General features: G+C 43.1%; 1 protein-coding gene and 2 non-coding genes across 3 annotated transcripts in view; all 3 read right to left on the bottom strand.

Annotated features, from left to right (window-relative positions):
* The window catches only part of LOC133493903 (zinc finger protein 239-like), a 163,754-nt gene that overhangs the window by 95,580 nt on the left and 42,993 nt on the right, over window positions 1-25,181 (bottom strand). The gene's annotated exons all lie outside the window — the stretch shown is intronic.
* On the bottom strand, window positions 15,763-15,834 carry trnad-guc (transfer RNA aspartic acid (anticodon GUC)). The gene has a single exon. It is a non-coding gene; the product is annotated as a tRNA-Asp (tRNA).
* trnaf-gaa (transfer RNA phenylalanine (anticodon GAA)) lies at window positions 19,127-19,199 on the bottom strand. Its single transcript has one exon. It is a non-coding gene; the product is annotated as a tRNA-Phe (tRNA).

Genomic DNA, 25,181 nt, shown 5'->3' with positions numbered 1-25,181 from the left:
AGTTCTGAGCATCCCAGACAGCAAGAGAGTTGTTATTGGTGCAGATTGTAATGGACATATTGGTAAAGGAAACAGGGGCGATGAAAAAGTGATGGGTAAGTACGGCATCCAGGAAACGAACTTTGAGGGACAGATGGTGGTGGACTTTGCAAAAAGGATGGAGATGGCTGTAGTGAACACTTATTTCCAGAAGAGGGAGGAACATACAGTGACCTACAAGAGCGGAGGTAGAAGCACGCAGGTGGATTATATTTTGTGCAGACGGTGTAATATGAAGGAGGTTACTTACTGTAAAGTAGTGGTAGGGGAGAGTGTAGCTCGACAGCATAGGATGGTAGTATGTAGGATGATTCTGGTGGTGGGTAGGAAGATTAAGAAGACAAAGGTAGAGCAGAGAACCAGGTGGTGGAAGCTGAGAAAGGAAGAATGCTGTGCGGCCTTTCGGAAAGAGATAAGACAGGCTCTCGTAACATCTGCCGTCTCTTCTGTATCTGAGAGAGGGATGAGTGGACAACCCCCTCAATACCTTCCTTGGACACTTTGAGTATCTCCTCATGCAACTCGGTTGACCTGACGTTCCTGCAGATTTTCCAAACATGAATCAATGATGTCCTCTGAGATGTGTTTTTGTGTGTGTGTACCAGGTGAATAGCTCATCATGTGTTTACCTCTAGGAGAAAGTTCTCTGTAAGTTTGTCACGCATGCTCGACAGATTGTTGTGGCTGAGTGTTTAAGGTGATGGACTTGAAATCCATTGGGGTCTCCCTGCATAGGTTTGATTCCTACCAACAACGCAACTGCAAACCTTTAGTTTGGGATCAGTTCAAGTCATGAGGTCACTGGTGGTTTCTGGGAGAAGATTTGCCTGTTACAATGCAGTATCAACAAATACATTTTAGCATTACTGCGACTGTATATTTGCATGATAAAACACAGCAACTATAAATACAAATACAGCAGCCTCAAAGTGATACAACACAATCCAGCGACGGTAGCAGAAAATCAAACATTAGAAGGAAACGCACTCACAAGAATATGCAAGACAAGAAAAACTTTACAAGACAATCTGACAAAACAATACAATCTAGAACAATACAAACCACGATAAATATAATAAAACAATGTAAAGTAAAATACTACCCAGCAATAAAAGATGATACAAGCAAACCTGACGGTATAAGACGATACAAATTGATTCAAAGACGATCTAGAGTCAATACATGGCACGATCGAGACAAGATGCTCAGGAACAATCGAACAATCCGGCCTTCTAAAAAAACACAATATAAAACAAGACACAACACAGGATAAGGCAGAAACAGATACGAGAAAACAATATGTGATGCAACTCTATACTGTATGTGAGTGTGTGTGGGCCACACACCCCGTGTTGTGTTTATCAGAACTATATAGGGGAGAGAATCTGACTGACTGAGCAGAGAATAGGTTTCTCTTCAGTAAGTCTTCTCATTTCATTTGCTTTTTTTCCTCACAGAGAAAATTTCCATTGTTTACGTCAGTGTGATATGTTATATCACGTCTGGACTTTTTATCATGTCGTCATCAGAGATGAGAGTGTGACATCATGTCATCACTGTCTGATATTGGAGCTGCTCGTGATCCTCCAGAGTCCCTCAGCGTTGCAGTTTTTCACTTTGGTCATTTGACTCGGGGCACATTTGCTTGAAGTTGAGAGCATTTTGTTAATGGAAGGTTCCCAATGGTTGAAAGACATTCATTTCTTTTCGATGGAGAAAATGGATTTGATATACTGTACAAGCAAATTGAGTCATATTCATTGTTTGAACAAGCGTCATTTATTAAAGATCACAAATAAAATTGACATTCAACTCCTCCAAATTCCAGTCTTATTTCAATCAATTATTTGCACATTTGATGTTTCCATCACTAGAACATTGAACGAAATACATACTGTTCAAAGTATGGGTCTTCATGGTCCATATTTGAAAAACTTTTTTTCCAAGGACTTTCAAGAACAGAAATTAAAAAAAGAAAACAGCTGGCTTGAGTTACCACACACGGGTTTGTTTAAATTGGTATTATATCATACATTGCTGACATATATCATTGCACCACATGAACAACAGCTAGTATGCAAAAATGATGTAAATCATTTATTTAACATGGGGAAAAATCTATTTATATGACTGTCATCATTAAAATCATATAAACACGGTGGGCGAGTGCCACATTTTGCAGAGCTCATGCATGAACCCCAAAACTATCAACAACCAGCACCAAAATTTTCTCTGGACTCTTGACAACTTCAACCTCTGAAAATATTAGAACAATCACCACAATATTTGAGATAATATGGACCAAATAAGGGAAGAATAGTGGTGCACTTGTCGTGCGTTGGCCTTGACAGTTCCGAGGGGAGCGAGTTCAAATCCCAGTACCCGCTGTGTCAAGTCATCATGTTCTCCCCGTGCCTGCGTTGGCTTTCTCCAAATTCTGCCGTTTCCTCCCATGTCCGAAAAACACTAAATTGCCCCTGCACGTGTTTGTGAGTGGTTGTTTGCTTCTATGTGCCCTGTGATTGGCTGGCAACCATTTGAGGGTGTCCCCTGCCTCCTCCCTGAAGCTTGCTGGGATTGGCTCCAGCAATAGTCCCACGACCCTTGTGAGGATAAGCAGCTCAGAAAATGGATGGATGGATATACCTTGAATGGCTACCTCGAGAAATATTTAAGTTGTTAAAAGATGAACTTGAATGGAATTTATTTTCACATTGTCCAGAAATGAGAGCTCTATGTGTTACGCTGTATTTTTTCAGACAGACATTTTTTAGGGTGAATATTTATTGCACAGAAAATTTTAAGATGTTATTTACGTGTTGGATTTCAATGTTTAAAAAAATTCATGTTAAAAATTTGAGTTCATACTCTAATGGGTTGCCAAATGACTTGCATATTCGTGTTTTGTTAGCATATTTTTGTAATTTTAAAGACTTTGTTGTTTGTTTTGTGTTTTCTGGAAGGTTAAAATGTTTCACGATTTAAATAAAGGTCTTTTCTCAAAGTGTTTTTCAAATCAACGTGGTACTGATCCTCAGGATGCCGGCTGTTGTGCTCTAAGATTGCACCGTTCACTTCCATGTGAAGATCGACCAGATGTCGGCTCCTGTAAGAATACAAAACACTTGGTTAGGACTGAAAAGAAAAAAAGAGAAGTTATGAAAGTTTGCGTTGTTCGGCTTTCGCTTGAAATTTCAGGATGAACGTACCCGTGACATTTACAGGTGAACTTTATTTAACCTCACAGTTCTGAGGTCCCGGTTTAATCCTGGACTCGCCTGTGTGGAGTTTGCATGTTCTCCCCGCGCCTGCGTGGGTTTCCTCTGGGCTCTCTGATTTCCTCCCACATCCCAAAAACATGCAACGTTAATTGGACACTCTAAATTGCCCCAAGTCGTGATTTTGAGTGCGGCTGTTGTCTGTCTCTATGTGCCCTGCAATTGGCTGGCAACCAGTTCAGTGTGTACCCCGCCTCCTGCCCATTGACAGCTGGGATAGGCTCCAGCAACCCCTCCCCCGACCCTTGTGAGGATAAGCGGCTAAGAAAATGGATGGATGGACAAAAGTAGTGCTTAGCCTCCATCGTAGAGTATCTTGGTGCCGAGTGAGTTGAGGAGCTTCGTTTGGAAGAAGCGCTTTGGCACCATGTTGTGTAGTCTAAAGCCAAGTCTAAACCTTTATGCCAGGGGTGTCAAACTCATTTTTGTCATGGGCCACATTGTACCAGCGGTTTCCCTCAGAGGGCCATTATAGCTGTGAAATCATAAACATCCTTAACTGTCTCATCATATTTACACATGAAATTTATGAACTAGTTTTGGAATCAGAAATCAAGGCTAATAGGTTTTTCCCAACTACTGTTGTTTGGTAAAACAAAAATGCTTGTAATTATCTCAACGTTATCATTTATGACATGACTATTTTAAAAAAATCATGGAAGTAGATACATATGATTTGCCTCTGCGGGCCACGTAAAATCATGCAGTGGGCCAGATCTGGCCCCCGGGCCTAGAGTTTGACACCCGTGCATTATGAGGATGAATCAATCCCGTACTGCGCGTCACCGGCGGCTTGGAACAGAGATACAGAGAAACTGGAAGATTCACAGAAAGACATTAAAGTTGAAGTCTTTGAAAATTCTCATGGATCAATTTTGCCGCTCAGCTCCTTGTTGCGGTTTGTCCTCAAAAAGGCCGATCAACTGCACAACATAAATAATGATGCGGTCGGTTAACGTGAAATGCAAAAATGCGACGTGTATCAATGGTTCATTTCATGACGTCACTTCAAGGACAACAAGTCTTTTAAAGATGATTTTGTCGCCTGTATTTCCTCTTGCCAAACTGGCTTTGGTTTGCTCTGAATCAACCTTCCTGTTGAAACATGTTATGCTTTTTTTAGGCAGTTGCAATTTTAACATTTTTTTATGAAAAACAGCTGCGTTACAATGAAACTGTTGTGTTGTTGAGATTTAGAGAAATAAAAGTGTAACATGACAATGTTCAGAGGAGTTATTGCCATTACACTGCACTGATTCAGTTAATGGCAGTTCAAAATATGCCATTGAAATTTGTTTTCATGAAACATTTCACTGTTAGTGTTAACATAACTTTGTAGTGCATTTGAAAATATCATACAAAAGCCAAACTAACCAATGTATTCTGATTCTTCTAATCTAAGATGAATTGGAAGTTCTAAAAAAATGGACAATTGTACCTTCCAGGAAGTGGTTCCTGCAGGAGCAACTTTTAAAGGATAAAAAACTTCACAAAACTGAACTGCAGCAATGTAAATTTCACAGCCAAAAGACTGGGATGTGGCTCTGGGGTTGACTGCATCCCTTAAAGCTGACATTTGTTCATCAGTCAGTTGCAAATTGGAGTTCGGCACAGTTCCAAGTGGATGAATGTCCTAGCCATTGTGGAAAGTATCCAGATCATCCTGCAGCCGTGGCAGGAAGCCATAATGGCAACACAAGAGGTGTGCAACATTTGAAATGTTGAGGTACGCCTCCCCTTCAAGGTAGTGAAGCACATCATCATAAATGCATGTCACAGGTGCCCACAGGTCTCTCCACAGTCGCTCAATCCTTGAATTACAGAGTAATAAACAAATGGTTAAAATGCCCTTTGAATGTCATTATGTTGAAGATCACACTAAGCTGATATAGCTATAGACTACAAACATCACATTTTATGAAGTTTTAATATCAACAAACCTTTGATTGTGAACGCTCTTTCCAGATATGAAGCTGCTTCTTCCTATCCCACGAACCATAAACATGAGACGTGCAACCTCCACGTTTTCCACCCCTTGATCAGCACGTACCCTCAAAACAAAATATGGAACGGATTAAAAATTTCCACAATTACATAAAAGTACAGCACTGCATTGATGAGAAGTTTGAACAGAGCTAAAGAAAAATTCTTTCCAACCTAAAACATATTTTGGAGATAGATAAATGATCATGATCAATCATGGACTAAATTCCACAGGTGACAAGCATGTAAATTGAATGCTGTCTCGCTCTGATTCGAACTCTGAATGCAGAGAGTAAGGATGACCCTGATGACCTTTGGATTCTCGTTGGTTCACAAATGTATTTTGGCCCTCACCCATTCAGAAATTTATAAACCAACAGCTAAATTTTAAAATCTATTCTACGACAGAGAGGAAGCCAATGTTCTAAACAAACTGCAGGGATTTGGACTTATAGTATGAAACGTGTTGCTGTTGTAGTGTACTGAAAATAAAAGAGCAGACATGTTTTTGTAAATCCTGCTGAGACATCAGTCCCCGAACCCTTGATATGTTTTTCAGGTGGGATTAGGCTGACCTTAATACTAATGTCTTCTTATTTTTTCCTTTCGGCTTGTCCCGTTAGGGGTCGCCACAGCGTGTCATCTTTTGCCATCTTAGCCTATCTCCTGCATCTTCCTCTCTAACCCCAACTGCCCTCATGTCTTCCCTCACCACATCCATAAACCTTCTCTTTGGTCTTCCTCTCGCTCTTTTGCCTGGGAGCTCCATCCACAGCATCCTTCTACCAATATACTCACTCTCTCGCCTCTGAACATGTCCAAACCATCGAAGTCTGCTCTCTCGAATCTTGTCTCCAAAACATCCAGCTTTGGCTGTCCCTCTAATGAGCTCATTTCTAATCCTATCCAACCTGGTCACTCCGAGCGAGAACCTCAACATCTTCATTTCTGCTACCTCCAGTTCAGCTTCCTGTTGTTTCTTCAGTGCCACCGTCTCTAATCTGTACACCACTGTTTTGTAAACTTTGCCCTTCATCCTAGCAGACACTCTTCTGTCACATAACACACCAGACACCTTTCGCCAGCTGTTCCAACCTGCTTGGACCCGTTTCTTCACTTCCTGACCACACTCTCCATTGCTCTGTATTGTTGACCCCAAGTATTTGAAGTCGTCCACCCTCGCTATCTCTTCTCCCTGTAGCCTCACTCTTCCCCCTCTACTTTTCTCATTCACGCACATATATTCTGTTTTACTTCGGCTAATCTTCATTCCTCTCCTTTCCCGTGCATGTCTCCATCTTTCTAATTGTTCCTCTGCATGCTCCCTGCTTTCACTGCATATCACAATATCATCTGCGAACATCATGGTCCAAGAGTATTCCAGTCTAACCTCATCCGTCAGCCTATCCATTACCACTGCAAACAGGAAGGGGCTCAGAGCTTATCCCTGATGCAGTCCCACCTCCACCTTAAATTCCTCTGTCACACCTAAGGCACACCTCACCATTGTTCTGCTGCCATCATACATGTCCTGTACTATTTTAACATACTTCTCTGCCACACCAGACTTACGCATGCAGTACCACAGTTCCTCTCTTGGTACTCTGTCATAGGCTTTCTCTAGATCCACAAAGACACAATGTAGCTCCTTCTGACCTTCTCTGTACTTTTCCACGAGCATCCTCAAGGCAAATAATGCATCTGTGGTACTCTTTCTAGGCATGAAACCACACTGTTGCTCGCAGATACTTACTTCTGTCCTGAGTCTAGCCTCCACTACTCTTTCCCATAACTTCATTGTGTGGCTCATCAACTTTATTCCTCTATAGTTCCCACAGCTCTGAACATCCCCTTTGTTCTTAAAAATGGGAACTAGAACACTTTTCCTCCATTCTTCAGGCATCTTTTCGCCCGCTAGTATTCTGTTGAATAAGTTGGTCAAAAACTCCACAGCCATCTCTCCAAATTGCTTCCATACCTCTACCGGTATGTCATCAGGACCAACTGCCTTTCTATTTTTCATCCTTTGTAGTGCCTTTCTGACTTCCCCCTTGGTAATCATTGCCACTTCCTGGTCCTTCACTCTTGCCTCTTCAACTCTTCCTTCTCTCTCATTTTCTTCATTCATCAACTTCTCAAAGTATTCTTTCCATCTATTTAGCACACTACCGGCACCAGTCAACACATTTCCATCTCTATCCTTAATCACCCTTACCTGCTGCACATCCTTCCCATCTCTATCCCTCTGTCTGGCCAACCTGTAGAGATCCTTTTCTCCTTCTTTCGTGTCCAACCTGGTGTACATGTCTTCATATGCCTCTTGTTTTTTGCCACCTCTACCTTTGCCCTACGTCGCATCTCGATGCACTCCTTTCGCCTCTCCTCAGTCCTCTCAGTATCCCACTTCTTCTTCGCTAATCTCTTTCCTTGTATGACTCCCTGTATTATGGGGTTCCACCACCAAGTCTCCTTCTCCCCTTTCCTACCAGATGACACACCAAGTACTCTCCTGCCTGTCTCTCTGATCACCTTGGCTGTCGTCATCCAGTCTTCCGGGAGCTTCGGTTGTCCATCGAGAGCCTGTCTCACCTCTTTCCGGAAGGCCGCACAACATTCTTCCTTTCTCAGCTTCCACCACCTGGTTCTCTGCTCTACCTTTGTCTTCTTAATCTTCCTACCCACCACCAGAATCATCCTACATACTACCATCCTATGCTGTCGTGCTACACTCTCCCCTACCAGTACTTTACAGTCAGTAACCTCCTTCAGATTACATCGTCTGCACAAAATATAATCCACCTGCATGCTTCTTCCTCCGCTCTTGTAGGTCACTATATGTTCCTCCCTCTTCTGGAAATAAGTGTTCACTACAGCCATCTCCATCCTTTTTGCAAAGTCCTCCACCATCTGTCCCCCAAAGTTCCTTTCCTGGATGCCATACTTAACCATCACTTTTTCATCGCCCCTGTTTCCTTTACCAATATGTTCATTACAATCTGCACCAATAACAGCTCTCTCGCTGTCTGGGATGCCCAGAACTACTTCATCTAGTTCCTTCCAGAATTTCTCTTTCAACTCTAGGTCACATCCTACCTGTGGGGCATAGCCGCTAACCACATTATACATAACACCCTCAATTTCAAATTTTAGTCTCATCACTCGATCTGATACTCTTTTCACCTCCAAGACATTCTTAGCCAGCTCTTCCTTTAAAATAAACCCTACTCCATTTCTCTTCCCATCTACTCCGTGGTAGAATAATTTAAACCCTGCTCCCAAACTTCTAGCCTTACTAACTTTCCACCTGCTCTCTTGGATGCACAGAATATCAACCTTTCTCCTAATCATCATGTCAACTAACTCCTGAGCTTTTCCTGTCATGGTCCCAACATTCAAAGTCCCTACACTCAGTTGTAGGCTCTGTGCATTCCTCTTTTTCTTCTGACGCTGGATCCGGTTTCCTCCTCTTCTTTGTCTTCGACCCACAGTAGCTGAATTTCCACCGACGCCCTGCAGGTTAGCAGTGCCGGGGGCGGGCGTTGTTAACCCGGGCCACGACCGATCCGGTATGGGATTCTTTAGATGAACGCTCATTTTGTATATTTTTACGCCGGATACCCTTCCTGACGCAACCCTCTGCATTTATCCGGGCTTGGGACCGGCCTACAGATTGCACTGGTTTGTGCCCCCCATAGGGCTGCATTAGCCTTAATACAACAGTAGCGGCTTTCTATCTGCAAACATTTGAGTAAGGCAAATGTGAACAAATAGAAAGCCGCTACTGTTGTATTAGGGCTAGTATTACTATTAGGGCTACATTCAGACATTTACGCTATAATTTGTTAGTACTTAGTCATTTACACCTTGTACATTTTAATTATTGTCACATTACTTAATGCTCCTTTAAATAAATTTAAAAGATGGTGTAATATTTATTTGTCATAGATCTTTTTCCCTAATCGGTCCGATTTGTCGGACCTGAAAAGGCCATAATGGCTAAGCAGAAACAACAACAACAACAGTCAGTTACGCACTCTGTCCCGGGTGATTACAAGTTACTTACTCGGGCAACGATTTAAACCTTTTCTTCAGACAACGTTTTGCAGAGGACACTCTGAATCCACCCGCTTACAAAGTAATTGTAAGCGTCCAAGGACTTGTAGGCCTTCATCTGTGGGTTACTCAGGCTGTTGGTTGTAAGCACCAAGTAGTTCACAATGTCGGGGTATTCCACTCTCGGCCAACATTTTTCAGTCGCAAAATCAGCTTTCGATAGACTATACGGGTCCAGATCGTCACATAAACTGATTTTCTGCCTATAGTAGGGTTTCAGATCAGCCGACAGATCCTCGAAATACTTGGAAAACGCCATAGAAAGTGCAGATACAATGAACGCGATGCTGGTATGTAGACAAAGTTTAAGAACTGTTTACAACCTCCGAAAATGGCCGACACACGAAAAATTCTTACCCACAATGCACTTGTTCTGAAGTTGTGCAAGTGACCTATTGTCTAATTCAAGGTCAAGATGTTCAAGCTTGGTGGGACTCTGGCTCGCAAGTGACAATTATTGATGAGGTATGGAAAGAAATGTATTCTGCCAGACACAAAACTCAGAGACATTTCAGAAATTTTGGACAGAGTGGGCCCTTTAGACACAGTAATAGCCAATGGAGAGAACATGTCGTATGTGGGCTGGGGAGAGGCAACCTTTAGTTTAGCTTCAGGGGACGCTCCCACCGCTTCACTGAACGTCCGTCGTCTCGTAATGAAAGGTGACAAGCTTGGCCAACCAATCATTGGATCTAATGTTACTGAGCTGATCATAGTCAATGAACTAAAACAATCTAATGCCACTGACAGAAACTTCCCAAGACAAATGGTGAGAACAGCATTTCCCAATCTTGAACTCGAACAAGCACGGTTGGCTGGAAGAACTGTCATTGTCCAAAACATTCAAGTTTTATATCCTGCCTCCATATGAGAGGGTGCTCGACCTCCACCTCCTGTTTGCTTGAGCCACGTCCGACTCGAAGAAAACAAAACAACAGACCAATGGGACCCACCAGTCAATCTGAGTCACCTCAGTAACCACAGTGGCCAGAGAAAACCCACGCAGGCACAGGGAGAACATGCAAACTCTACACAGATGTGGGCAGGATCGAACCCGTGTCCTCAGAACTGTGAGCCCATCGCTTTACCAGCTGATCCACCATGCCACCTACACACCATCCGATAACAGAAATCTATATTTTTCAATTTCATGTAATCATATTTTATATTCATTGTTTTCAATACCAAGGTCTTTGAACCTGGGACCTCTCGCACCATCAGCAAGAATCATGCCCCCCGACCAATGGACCACAAGATGACACCTTTGCTTTCATGTCGCATGCAACTTTGTCGCACCTTCCAAGTGAAAATGATGACCACAAGTAAATGTTATCTTTATTGAACATGGATCAATATCTTTCTTTTGTACTTTCTTCAACGATTATAAGGATTATATTGAAGTATCCCTTATGTAAAGTGCAACGCACTGTGGGAAAGGGGTTATACAATTTATTTTCATTTTTCCTGTGGGGGATTGTAACAGAAATCAAATGAGAATCAGTGCACAAAACCAACAAAGCAAAGTATTAACCTCTTTGACACACAGTTTTAAGCATGCAACAGTTGGAAATTGACAAGGAAGACCTCTCATAAGGGCTCGTCCAGGATTTGAACCCTGGACCTCTCGCACCCAAAGCGAGAATCATACTCCAAGACCACAAAAGTTAGCACATGTCAATGTTATTAGAATCATATAATCAGACCAGGAGGAGGCAACCCACATTTCTTGAGCTTTTTTTTTTTTACCGCCGCCCTAGTGGCTTGCTGGAGCATTTTCAAAAATGGATGAAATTGGAAAAAGATGGGGAGGGAAATCATTTTTTGTTTTTGATATGGTTTTTGTGGAAGGAGAAATATTACACAAAATTATTCTACTTCATTCCCTGCCTCACAGTGGCGGTTGAGGTCTGCAGGATGGGACTTGAGATGTGAGGTGGGCGTCCTAAGAGGTGAGGTTTGCAGTCAGACTCTGTCGAGTGCAAGAGGACCAAGAAAGAGAGAAAACTCAGCATGTGGGTAGATGTTTGCCAAGGCTTTTCATCAATTATTTTTTTTAATTTTAACACTAATTGCCTGACAATGTTTTTGGTGATTTCAACTTTTTACATCGACCCAAATTAATGGGCCTGGACCAATGGTTTAGCTGGACTGCCACCATGGGGAAAACAACAGTAGGCTGAAGACCCCACCCAAACTCACTGCTGTTGTGTCCATGAGCAAGACACAGTTACCCTGAATTGCTCCCCGGTTGTTTCACTTGCCCCCTGCTCCAGTGTGTTCCACTAACAAGTGTGTGTGTTCACTGTGATGAGTAAAATGCAGACAACAAATTTTGTGTACATGCATGCATGTTCATGAAAATAAAGATGAGTCTTCTATTTCCTCATGAAGACCTGATGACTTCTTTCTCCTGGAGGTGTTGGTGGTGACTTTCTTTTCTTGATCCATTCATCCATCCATTTTCTTTGCTGCTTATCCTCACAAGGCTCAAGGGGAGTGCTGGAGTTGATTCCAGCTGTCAACGGGCAGGAGGCAGGGTACACCCTGAACTGGTTCCCAGCCAATCACAGGTGATATTGAGACAAACAGTCACAACACAATCACACCTAGGGGGAATTTAGAGTGTCCAATTCATGTTGCATTTTTTTGGGGGATGTGAGAAGAAAAGCCACGCAAGCACGGGGAGAACATACAAACTCCATGCAGGGAGGTCCGGGATTGAACACAGGACCTCAGAACTGTGAGTCCAACGCTCTTCAGCCGCACCACCGGAAGGTCCTTGCTCGCACCCAGTTTTGAAACAAGTACCAGACACACATCAGCTGTATTAATCAATGGAAATGTCCACTCTCCTTAAGATTTACAACATGAGCAATAAATAAATAAATCATAATAATACAGCTCCTTGACAAGCAAGGGGGAAAAAAAGTTTCTTTGAGAAATAACAAATTTAGGTGACACCAAAAAGATGAAATCAAAACAACACTGGATTGGGATTAGTGTTGACTTGAGTCACAAAAACAACAAAATCTTTGTGGAAAACAGTTTCCTGGACGCTCAGTTTGCTTTGTCTTTCAATTGACCTCTCCGTACAGGGCACTTAAGCACGCCTCCTGAAGTTACGTCACCCCACGTGTGCCTCAGACAAACAATTAGCAAAAATGGCGGCCCAGGAAGAAAAGACTAGAGCGAAATTGTCCGATTTACCATCTGATTTCTCACTCGCATTCTTAGCGAATAGTGAAATATCGTTGAAAAGCAGACAGCAGGGCTTCAAGTATTTCAGCGAGGGGTATTTCAATGGTATTTCCATGCATATCGATGGAGAAACCATTGATATTAGCGCGATATCTTTCCAGAGTCAGAGGAAGACCGAGAAGCCACATAATATAATATATTATAACCCAAAGACGAATTCGAATTTTTCCTATTTTCGTGTTACATATCACACTTGTGTGCAGAATCTGTATATGTATCTGTATAGCCGTTTGTGAACCACCCTATGAAGGAAAAGAAGGCGAGGCTTGATTTACGAGTTGTTTCTCTCGTTTTCTTTGTGTAACGTCACGCGCTCCCCTCAATAATTATTCTTGAATTAGTGCCGAACCTACGTAAGTCCCGACCGAGTACGACAATCACTACTTTATAGTGTCCTCAAACATCCTTCCTTCAGTCTTGGGGTCTCGGTGCACGTCGAAGGCTTTTAGGACTGCTAGTCCGGTTTAGCTTAGCTCATTAGCTGCGAACAAAGGGACGCGTTTGTGCAGTCAGATCATCGCAAAATATCGCTCAACACAGATCAAGTGTGTCAATCATTCACACGGAGCTATGTTATGCAAGCGAAGAACTGCTAATTCATTTATATGAGACATGTATTGAAAATCAAATATACGGCATACCTTCGTGCAAACAAACAAAGTCCAGTTTAGCTTCTCTCGGGAGCGCCGAACAGAGATACATTTGTGCAGTCAGATCATCGCAAAATATCTCTCAACACAGATCAAGTGTGTCAATCATTCACACTTAGCTAAGTTATGCAAGCGAAGAACTGCTAATTCATTTATATGAGACATGTATTGAAAATCAAATTTAGGGTTTACCTTCGTGCAAACATATCTGTTCCGGTTGATGGATTCAGTTGATGATGCGGTCTTACATAAAGTTTGATCCATCAAAGACATTCTTCAGTTTTGGAAAGGGTACGAATTGAACTCCACCCACTAGCCTTTCAGGATACCTGTCGTCACTATTATAAAGTCCGTGACGACACCTCTTTACCATATCTATTGTTAAAGAAACCAAATACGCGATAAAACGCCAACAGAAGCTATACTGGACCATCCAGCGTTGTCTGAGAAAACTGTGGGTCCAAAAAGGGGGCGTGGTTTATGCTGATCTCCGGCCTCTGAATGGTCAGTGACGTGGATTGCGCAATTTCTACGGAGGGGTCAATTCCCTGGCAGTTCCCTCCCTCATTTGTGTCCGTTTCTGTTTCAGCATTGAAGGAACTTAGTTGAATATTTTTAAAATAATCTTCAATTTCCGGTTTCACCATTAAATCCATTTGTGTACAGCACTGCACACTTCATTCACAGTTTTCATTTACGGTTCAATCTATTATTTATAAATCAGTGAATATTTAAATATGATAATGATGATGATGATGACTTCACTCGATCTACCATTGATGTTTTCATGGCATGGAAGGAAACCGGATTGGCCGGAGAAAAAACTCGCTCAGAGAACATGCCAACTCTTTTTCGTCTGTGGTTCTCAGCCAGTCACCCCGTGAGAACATACAGTAGGCTTCCGTTGGCCAGGATCAAGATGCTAAGGGTCTCCTCTTTAGTATAGTGGACAGTATCTACGCCTGTCATGTGGAAGAGTCGGGTTCGATTCCCCAATGGATATTAAGTAATGCTGCCTTGTTGCTTTTCGTGGGGCTTTTCTTTGTGGAAAGCAAGTCGAGCAACTTTGTTTCCAAGCAGGAACCTCACACGGATTAAGTGAATATAACGACTCCTCCTCCTTTGAACTTTGGTCCCAAGAACTGTGATGCCAATAGTCCAACAAGTTTCACCATCATGCTGTCCGAGAATGTTAAGTGTTTCATGAATTTGTTTTGCACACCTGCCCGCTTCTAACTGCACCTGAACCCATCGGCAATGCGAGCTAACAAGGTGGTTTGGTGGTCCTGCCAACAGACATCACACAATCAACAGTTACAGTTGCAGACTACAGTAGTTGTGATCTTTGCCAAAGATGCTCAAGGTCCTGTTTGGAAACAAAGTTGCTCTGCTTTCCACAAATAAGAACCCCATGCACAGCTGAAATGAACTTTATTTAACTCCCCGTCAGGGAATCGAACCCCAGTCTTCCGCGTGACAGGCAGAGATACTGTCCACTAAACTAACAAGGAGACTCTTATGCTCAGTTCCTGGGAAGAGAAGTTTTTCTAATACATGAAAATATCCTATGAATCACAACCTCACAAAGCTGATTACATAAGACAGCCCCTTCTCAGCTGGTCACTGACGGTGTAGTGGTGCACACACCAACCTTTCCTGTAAGTGGTGTGGGCTCTATTCCCGCTCAGTGGTGGTGTTGCAATGTTCCCTGCAACTCTCTGGCAACCAGCCCACAGTCCAATATGACTTTTGCCCAATTTTAGCTGGGGCAGGCTCCAGCACTCCTGTGACCCTTGTGAGGATAAGCAGTTTGGTCTGATGGTCCTTTCGAGTGGGTGGCTATTGCTGAATATATTTCTGCTGCAGAGGTTGATGAGTAAAACTCATGTTGGCGGAGGGACGATCGGGCTTAACAAAATCTTTCTGAATTGGGACCGAATGTTGTGAATCCGCCGCTGATATGTTATTGACTTACGAAAATATACACAACATAAAGGTGGAGCGTCTTTGGAGCAGCAGAAAGCAGGCAGTGGGAAAGACTGTGAGGACTCCATCCAGTGATAGTTAAATCAGTTCCATCGATTGTGGTCTTGTAATTTGAAGCCAGGGAATACCAAGAACCTCAGGGGAAGGAGTGACAAAGAGTGATATGGTTTCACGGTGATTGCCAGAGATGAAGAGTGGGATCGGCAGTGTTTGATGGGTGACAGAGGAGATAACCGTGAACCTTTGCGGGATGGTAGTCGATGGAGGTACAGAGTGAGGCATGTGGCTTGTTGGTCTCGAGGTATTATTCTCGCTTTGGCGAGCAACAATTTCACCTGTGTAGAGCTGGATTTGTTATATACGCTTGATACACGTGAGGTCCTTGTTTGAAAACAAACCTGCTCGGCTTGTTTTTCGCAAAGACGAGCCCCACGAATAACAAAGGATAACACCATCTCCCCGTCGGGGAATCGAACCCCGGTCTTCCGCGTGACAGGCAGAGATACTGCCCACTATACTAACGAGGAGACTCTTGTTCTGTTTTCCCAGGAAGAGATGGTCTTCGGCTGAGTTATTATTATTATTTTTTTTTTTGTCGTGAAGGAACTGTTGTACATGAAGTGCTTGTCATATTCGACATGTTGACTCGAATGCCACCATAATAAAATATTGTTTGAAAATATTCTGTGCGAGCAACTGTTTCCAAAGTTGTGGAAAAATGAATGTGGTAGTAGAAAACTCACTTGATTTCAGGTCTCAAACATACATTAATTCATCACTTGGAAATATACTTTTCGGAGGGGAAATTACTGACTAATTTTTTATATATAAAAATAGATTTATTTTATGTTTCTGAACAGGTTGTTACATTTTTATTTTATTTTTGGTGATGATGTGGCACATTCTTTGGTTATGATGGAGTTTTCCTTGGCCACTTCTAGGAAAATACTGTTGCATCTGTGTGTAGGAGCTGGCTTTGTTGCAAGTCCATAATAAATATATTTACAAATACTCGAAAACACTTGTATTTTGTTCATGTCGTAACACAAGAACATTCGCACCATTTCCTGGTCCTCTTGCACTCAAGAAAGTCTGGCTGCAGGGTTAGCCTCCTCTCAGCCCCCCCACCTCACATCTCAAATCCCATCCTGCAGACTAAAACCGCCACCGTCAAGCAGGGAACAAAGTAGAATAATTTGAAAATTCCGTTTCAGTGTTTCAGGAATTTAGTAGAATATTTTAAAAATAATCTTTAATTTCCAATTCAGCATTAAATCCATTTGTTTACAGCACTGGACACTTCATTCACAATTTTCATCTACAACCCTCAACGAGAGGGCAGCTATCCAATATCTCTGGCGGAACCCTACAGCCGTCGGATCAGCCAGCCACGAGTTACTGGTTTTGTCCCCTCGAAATTGGGCAACCCCCACACCTTGTACCTGCAATGAAGCTCAATCTACGTTTTCGGCCCTTTGCCAGTCTGGACATACCAGCGGCGACCCGAGTCTTCCTGGAGAATGCTCCCCACGCCCCTTCCAGGTACACTCTCCGAATTCCTGCCTGCGTTCACCCACAACTTTGCCCAGTCCGATTGTGTTACTGCCCTGGATGTCAGGACGCGAGTCCAGTAGTCGGTGGAGCTGATCATTTTTGCGATTCTTCTGATTTGAATCGCTGGAATCAGTCTGCCGAGCTTCAGGAGGCGCGGCATCGTAAATACAGCAACCCATTGCACCTGGACGGTGACAAATGGAGCCACTGCTTCACTGCCCGGCGGACGATCCCATCAATCCGAAACTGGCACTTCACCTAGATCTGCCTGATAAATAACCCTCATCAGGGTGAATGAGTTTAAAACCCACAGCTTCTGTGAGGGCTTAAGAGGTGCCTCGGCAATATTCTGGATCTACCTCTGGATCAACGGAGCTAAATCCGGTGTTATGACACCGTGCACGGGTCCTACTTGCACTCCTAGGTAACTGACCGATTCACCCGGAGGAATCATGTGGATAGGCGTTTCACCGATCCTCTAGCCTTCACAGTCATTCACCACCCCTCGCTCCATATAGAACCTGTGGCACTTCCTGGGTTGAACCTTCAACCCTGTTAAGTTGCAGAAGTGGTCCAGCATCGCCAGACTCCTCCCCATCCCCTCATTTGAACCACTCACCAGCACAAGATCATCAGCGAAGGCTAGTGTAGCGATAGACATATCGCCCCATTATAGCCCAGATCTGGCCTGTTCGAGCCCATGGATAAGGGGATCCATGGCCAAGTTGAAAAGCAGTGGGGACATTGGGTCGCCTTGCTTCACTCCAACTTGTAGACATAATGTCTGTGTTTGGCCATCCGCACAAGATACCCTGGTCACGCAGTCCACATATGAGTTACGGATTAACTCAACATGTTCGTCAACACCGCGTTCTCTCAGAACACACAGGATATGCTCGTGAGATATGGAATCAAAATCCATGAACACAACTGCCAGCGGAGTCCCCCCAGACCTTGAGTTCCTTATGATCTCGGACAAAATCACCAAGTGATCCGCACACCCACTCGAGGAAGCAAGGAAACCGCGTTGTCTGGGGTTCAGAGGACAGGCTTGCAATAGCCTCATCGTCGTACACCTCGCAAACAGCCTCAGAACCACCGATCCTATCGTCACGGGACACCACCCAGTTGGATCCCGCAATTCATCCGGATCGTTGGACTTCGGCAACAGCCGCATCCGGCACTCCTTGAAAGCCCGGGGAATGACTCCACGGACCAACGTCGTGAACAGCCGTGCCAGTTGCTCACCCTGGGGGTCCCAGTGCAACAGCGCCCTTTTGCTGATCCTGTCTGCTCCCAGGGCCGTGCAGTTCTTCAATCGAGCCAGGTTTTCCATCACCCCCTTTGCCAGAATCAGAACATGGAACTCGCACTTGTCGGTGGGAGCTTTCGTTCCAAACTCCCCAGCCCCCAGAATTGCTCCCCTGCCTCCCATCTCTGCCGGAAGTAGGATCAGCTCTTGCACCTCCCCCACACTCCAGAGCTTCATTCCTTTGACCCCCTCTACCTTCTCTACCTTCCTTGCCTTCCACTCCGCCTTGTGGACATGCCGCTTATGTTGGGAGACACCAACCGCGGAAGCAAATACTCATCCGCAGAGCTTGCAATTGAACTCCCACCTCTGCTAACCTCCACCGTGGCCCCCTTGCACTTAGGCTGAAGCAAAACATAACCAGATGTTTAATAAGTGCAAAAAAAAGCACATACTTCTGTAGTAACTGCTGAAACCAGGGCTTCAACCAGGTACCTTTGGATCTTCAGTCTAACGCTCTCCCAACTGAGCTGTTTCAGCTCCGTGAGCGTAGGAACTGTAGCCTGGTTGCAACTCTATCAAAGAACCAAAACATGCCGCAAAACAAAAACCAGATGTTTAATAAGAGCCAAAAAAGCACATAATTCTGTGCTAAATGCTGAATCCAGGGATTGAACCATGGACCTTTAGATCTTCAGTCTAACGCTCTTCCAACTGAGGTATTTCAGCTCCATGAGGGTTGGAACTGTTGCCTGGTTGCAACTATGTCAAAAACCAAAACATGCCGTAAAACATAACCAGATGTTTCATAAGAGCCAAAAAAGCACATAATTCTGTACTAAATGCTGAACCAGGGACCTTTAGGTCTTTTGTCTTATGCTCTCCCCAACTGAGTATTTCAGGTGCAAGGGTGGGAACTGTTGCCTGGTTGCAACTCTATCAAAGAACCAAACATGGCGCAAAACATAACCAATGTTTCATAAGAGCCAAAAAGCACATAATTCTGTACTAAATGCTGAAACCAGGGATTGAACCAGGGACCTTTAGATCTTCAGTCTAACGCTCTCCCAACTGAGCTATTTCAGCTCCATGAGGGTAGGAACTGTTGCCTGGTTGCAACTCTATCAAAAACCAAAACATGCCGCAAAACATAACCAGATGTTTCATAAGAGCAAAAAAGCACATAATTCTGTACTAAATGCTGAAACCAGGGATCTTTAGGTCTTTTTGTCTTATGCTCTCCCAACTGAGCTATTTCAGATTCATGACGGTGGGAACTGTTGCCTGGTTGCAACTATCAAAGAACCAAAACATGCCGCAAAACATAACCAGATGTTTCATAAGAGCCAAAAAAGCACATAATTCTATACCAAATGCTGAAGCCGGGTTGAACCAGGGACCTTTAGATCTTCAGTCTAACGCTCTCCCAACTGAGCTATTTCAGATCCACGAGGGTTGGAGCTGTTGCCTGGTTGCAACTCTGTCAAAAATCAAAACATGCCACAAAACATAACCAATGTTTAATAAGAGCCAAAAAGCACATAATTCTGTACTAAATGCAGAAACCAGGGACCTTTAGAGCTTCAGTCTCACGCTCTCCCAACTGAGCTATTTCAGCTCCATAAAGGTAGCAACTGTTGCCTGGTTGCAACTCTGTCAAAAACCAAAACATGCCGCAAAACATAACCAGATGTTTCATAAGTGCCAAAAAAACACCGGGAAACAAGTTCAGGAGTCTCCTCGTGAGTATGGTGGACAGTATCTCCGACCTGTCACGTGGAAGACCGCGGTTCGATTCCCCAACGGGGAGTTACACAATGTCACATTTGCTTTTCGTGGGCCTCTTCTTTTTGGAAAGCAGGCCAAGCAGCCTTGTGTCCAAGCAGGAACCTCCCACGTATCAGGCGAATCTCACAACTCCAGTTCTACACAACTGAAACTGTTGCTCATGTACCGTCAATCAGCAGGACCAGCAACTCGCCTCACTCGGTTGAATTACATTTAACTGTAGTGACCTGAAAGAGTCAAACATAACAAATCTTGAAACATTTTAACCTTCCAAAAAATACAAAATGAACAAGAAAGTATTTAAAATTACAAAAATATATTAACAAAACATCAATATGGATAATAATTTGGCAACCCATGAGAGTATGAATTCAAATTTTTAACATGGATTTTTTTTAACATTGAAATCCAACACGAAAAAAACATCTTAAAATTTTATGTGCAATAAATATTCACCCTAAAAAATATCTGTCTGAAAAAATTCACCGTAACACGAAGAGCTCTAATTTCTGGACAATGTGAAAATAAATTCCATTCAAGTTCACTTTTAACAACTTAAATATTTCTCAAGGTAACCATTCAAGGTATATCCGATCATCCATTTTCTGAGCTGCTTATCCTCACAAGGGTTGTGGGACTATTGCTGGAGCCAATCCCAGCAATCTTCAGGGAGGAGGCAGGGGACACCCTCAAATGGTTGCCAGCCAATCACAGGGCGCATAGAAGCAAACAACCACTCACAAACACGTGCAGGGGCAATTTAGTGTTTTTCGGATATGGGAAGAAACGGCAGAATTTGGAGAAAGCCAACGCAGGCACGGGGAGAACATGATGACTTGACACAGGCAGTACTGGGATTTGAACTCCCTCCCCTTGGAACTGTCAGGCCAACGCTCGACAAGTGCACCACCGTTCTTCCCTTATTTGGTCCATATTATCTAAAATATTGTGTTGATTGTTGTAATATTTTAGGAGGTTGAAGTTGCCAAGAGTAGAGAGGAAATTTTGGTGATGATTGTTGACAGTTTTTGGGTTCATGCATGAGGCCTGCAAAATGTGGCACTCGCCCACCATGTTCATATGATTTTAATGATGACACCCAAATAAATAGATTATTGCACATATTAAATCAGTAATTGACATAATTTTTGTGTACTCGATGTTGTTCATGTGGTGCAATGATATATGTCAGCAATGTATGATGTAATACCAAATTAAATAAAACCGTGTTTGGTAACTCAAGTAAGCTGTTTTCTTTTTTTAATTTCAAGAAAAAATATTGAGCAAAACAAAAATTTTTTAAATATGGACCATGAAGACCTATACTTTCAACATTATGGATTTTGTCCAATGTTTTAGTGATAGCAACATCAAATGAGCAAATAATTGATTGAAATAAGACTGGAATTTGGGGTAGTAGACTGCCAAGTGTATTTGTGATCTTTAATAAATCCATCCATTCATCCATTTTCTTCACCACTTATCCTCACAAGGGTTGCGGGGAGTGCTGTTGCCTATCACAGCTGTCAACGGGCAGGAGGCAGGGTACACCCTGAACTGGTTGCCAGCCAATTGCAGGGCACATTGAGACAGACAACAGACACACTCACAATCACGCTGAGGAGCATTTTAGAGTGTCCAATTAATATTACATGTTTTTGGAATATGGGAGGAAACCGGAGTCCCCGGAGAAAATCCACGCAGGCAGGGAGAGTACATGCAAACTTCATACAGGCGGGTCCGGGATTGAACCCGGGACCTCAGAACTGTGAGGCCAATATTTTACCAACTGATCCACCGTGCCACCAATCTTAATAAATAACAAATAAACAATAAATGAAGTATGACTCAGTTTGCTTGTACAGTATATCAAATCCATTTCCCCCATCAAAAGAAATGAATGTCTTTCAACCATTGAGAATCTTTTATTAACAAAATTCTCTCAACTTCAAGCAAATGTGGCCCGAGTCAAATGACCAAAGTCAAAAACTGCAAAGCTGAGGGACTGTAGAGGATCACGAGCAGCTCCAATATCAGATAGTGATGACATCATGTCACACTGTACTTACTGATGACGACATGATAAAAAGTCCAAACGTGATATAACATGTCCCACTAACTTCAAATTTTCTCTGTGAGGGAAAAGTTTTAAAAAATAGCAAATGAAATGAGAAGACTTACTGAAGAGAAACCTTTTCCCTGCTCAGTTTGTGGTCAGATTCTCTCCTCAGGTAGTTCTGATAAACACAACACGGGGTGTGTGGCACACACACACACTCACATACAGAAGAGACTTGTTTCACATATAGTTTTCTAGTATTTTTTTGTGCATCATTCTGTGTTGTGTTTTGCTTTGTTTTGTTTTTTTAGAAGGCCGGATTGTCAGATTGTCCCTTATCATCTTGTCTCGATCGTGCCTTGTATCGACTCTCGATCGTCTTTGAATCAATTTGTATCGTCTTATACCGTCAGATTTGCTTGTATCATCTTTTATTGCTGGGTCGTCTTGTACTTCATTTTGTTTTATTATCTTTATAGTGGTTTGTATTGTTCTAGATTGTATTGTTTTGTCAGATTGTCTTGTAAAGTTTTTATTGTCTGGACATCTTATTGGTGCGTTTTCTCCTCTGAATGTTGATTGATTGGTACCGGCCCCTCGCTGAATTGTTTTGTATTGCCTTGATGCTGCTGTATTTGTATGTGCTGGATTTAATCATGCAAATATACAGTAGCAGTCCATGCTAAAGTTCATTTGTTGATTCTGCATTGTAACAGGTAAATCCTCATCCCCAGAACACACCACTGACCCGGACTGATCTAAAACCAAAGTGTTATGATTGCTTTGTTGGCAGTTGTGAGCACACAGGGAGACCCATGATGTTTCAAGCCGGCCTTCATATCACCCACCGACTTCGGCCTGTGCAAAGAAGGTAATCAAATCACGGAACGGCCACATGAAGACTCTTCTGCGGGACGCCGAGTATCTGGCGGCCGAGGTCAGAACCACAACAGCAACTCTCAAAACACTCAACTTTAAACACAGATCATGTTTTACCTTAACTGACCACTGTCCATTAGAATCGGATTATTTTTCATTGGTGGGGTCTCAATTTGAAAACACAAACACGGCTTTAAATCGCCAGACTGACAGAACAGAATTCATTTTTAATGAGACACTTCAATACCATTTTTCAGTGCTAGGAAAATTATAGCTCCTACCATTTGTTAACAGTACTTAGTCTGGTGAACTCAATTTTGTCAATGACCTTTTGTTTTTTTTACATCACTATGGTCTATTTCAAAGTAATCGGAATACAGCAGACGTACAGCTCACCTGGAATCTTCCTGGGAATCTTATTCATTGATTTGGAAACTTAGTATATTGTAAAAATCCCAAGGCCCCGACCGCGAGATTTATGTTTTGAAGGCTGGATTCTGATATTTGGCCGGTGTAAAATTCTGTTTTTTATTGACTGATGATTCAGCTATATAGTGGCTATCTTTAAAAGACCTTGATATGATCTAGAAATTGGGAATGATGAATGACTCGAATGCATGTCCGTGTTGGCAATCTTTTATTCTTCCCACCCCCCCCAAATACTACAAAAAGATAATGTAGTGGAGTTCGCCCGCAAACGCATGCTTTCCCTGATACGGCGTTGGGCTTCAGGGGCTGGAGGCCCGACTACGGCCACGGCCACGCCGGTGGACTGGTGGGGCTTTGGGGCGTGGTGACCGTACGCGATGAATGTGGCGGTCCCGCCTGCCTTTTCCACAATCATGACCACGAGAAGCTCTTTGAGCTGATCCTCAGGGAGGAGATCAAGTTTCCCCGCGCACGCTGTTCCGCCGACGCCAAGTCTCTGCTCTCCTCGGGCCTCCTCATCAAGGACCCCAACAAACGGTGAGATCGTGCGAGACCGCCAGTGGTGTCAGCCGCTTGAAATACGAAAAAACACAAAAGTCGTTTTGAGATCAGCCTGTATGATGGCTCTTATCCTTGTCCTCTTTCTCCTTTTTGCCTTCATTTTTTCTTCTCTTTTTCCCTTTCTAACCCACTTCTCTTCTCCTGATATCCCCTTGTTCTTTTTCAACATCTTTTCATCTTCATCTTGTCATTGTCTTGCATTCCTCCTCTTCTCCTTGTGCCCTCGTCCTGTTGCTTTCCTCTTCTTCCCATTCTCCTCCTTTCTTTCTCCTTCCTGTTACTCTCCTCTTCCTCTCATTCTTCTTGTATGCCTTCTGTCTTATCCTCTCCTCACATTACAACTCTTTTTATCCTCTTTTCCGTCCTCATTTTCTTCTTTCTCCCCTTCTTTTCCGCCTTCTCTTCTCGTGATCCTCCTTTCCCCTCCCTCCTTTTCTCCTCCTCCTCCATTCTTCATCCCGCCACTCCCCAGGCTGGGCGGCGGTCCGGACGACGCCAAGGAGATCATGCGACACAGTTTCTTTGTCACCGTGGACTGGCAGGATGTCTACGACAAGAAGGTGAGGACGATCCCTTCTCGCACAATACGCTGTACCGCAATCTAATAATACATCAGATCAGATCAGATGTGTCATATCTATTTCTCATCATGGCTGTTAGTCCCGCAAATGGGATGATTCTGCAGTTACAGCAGCAAAGTGAATAATAGAAGATGAAGTATGACATCAATTGGTTCACCTTTGTCGACCACCAAGTTCCATGTTCATGTTTGTCCACACTTTTTATCATCATTTTTTTGACAATAGTCAGTCTCGATGTCGTCAGCTATTCGGTACACTCTAAGTACAACTTACTTTAGCACTCAGCAAAACGGGTAAAAGCACTTCATCACTCAAGTAAAGGGCATCGTGACAAAGGACATGTAGGAACTTTATACGTCCATAAGATGTCAGTTTGGCTTAAACAAGAGCTGCCATATTGTGCTGTGTACAATCACAACAAGGCAACTTGGAATAACTTTTCATAGGCAAGAATATTTTTGGGCTCTTTTCTTTCCCAGATCTCCCGTATTAATAGCACATTTTTCGACATTGACCAAAAATGTAAACCTTGTGAAAATAATTTTCACTGTCCCTGCACTCCCCTTGATGCAAGGTTGCTTTGCGAGTATAGAATAGTATATAACTTTCCAGGTCTGGAAAAGTACAGGAAATGGGAATTATGTATGGAAAATGTATTCATGTTCTCAAGACTGTCGCAACGCCTCTATTTTCTAGAACAAAAAAAAATATATATGGATCTCTAAAAATATATCTAAGTTGATCTGTTTGAGGCAGTTGGAAGGTGACAAT

The sequence above is a fragment of the Syngnathoides biaculeatus genome, chromosome 20, assembly GCF_019802595.1.
Source record: "Syngnathoides biaculeatus isolate LvHL_M chromosome 20, ASM1980259v1, whole genome shotgun sequence".
Lineage (NCBI taxonomy): Eukaryota > Metazoa > Chordata > Actinopteri > Syngnathiformes > Syngnathidae > Syngnathoides > Syngnathoides biaculeatus.
This window is presented reverse-complemented; position numbering and strand designations above follow the sequence as displayed.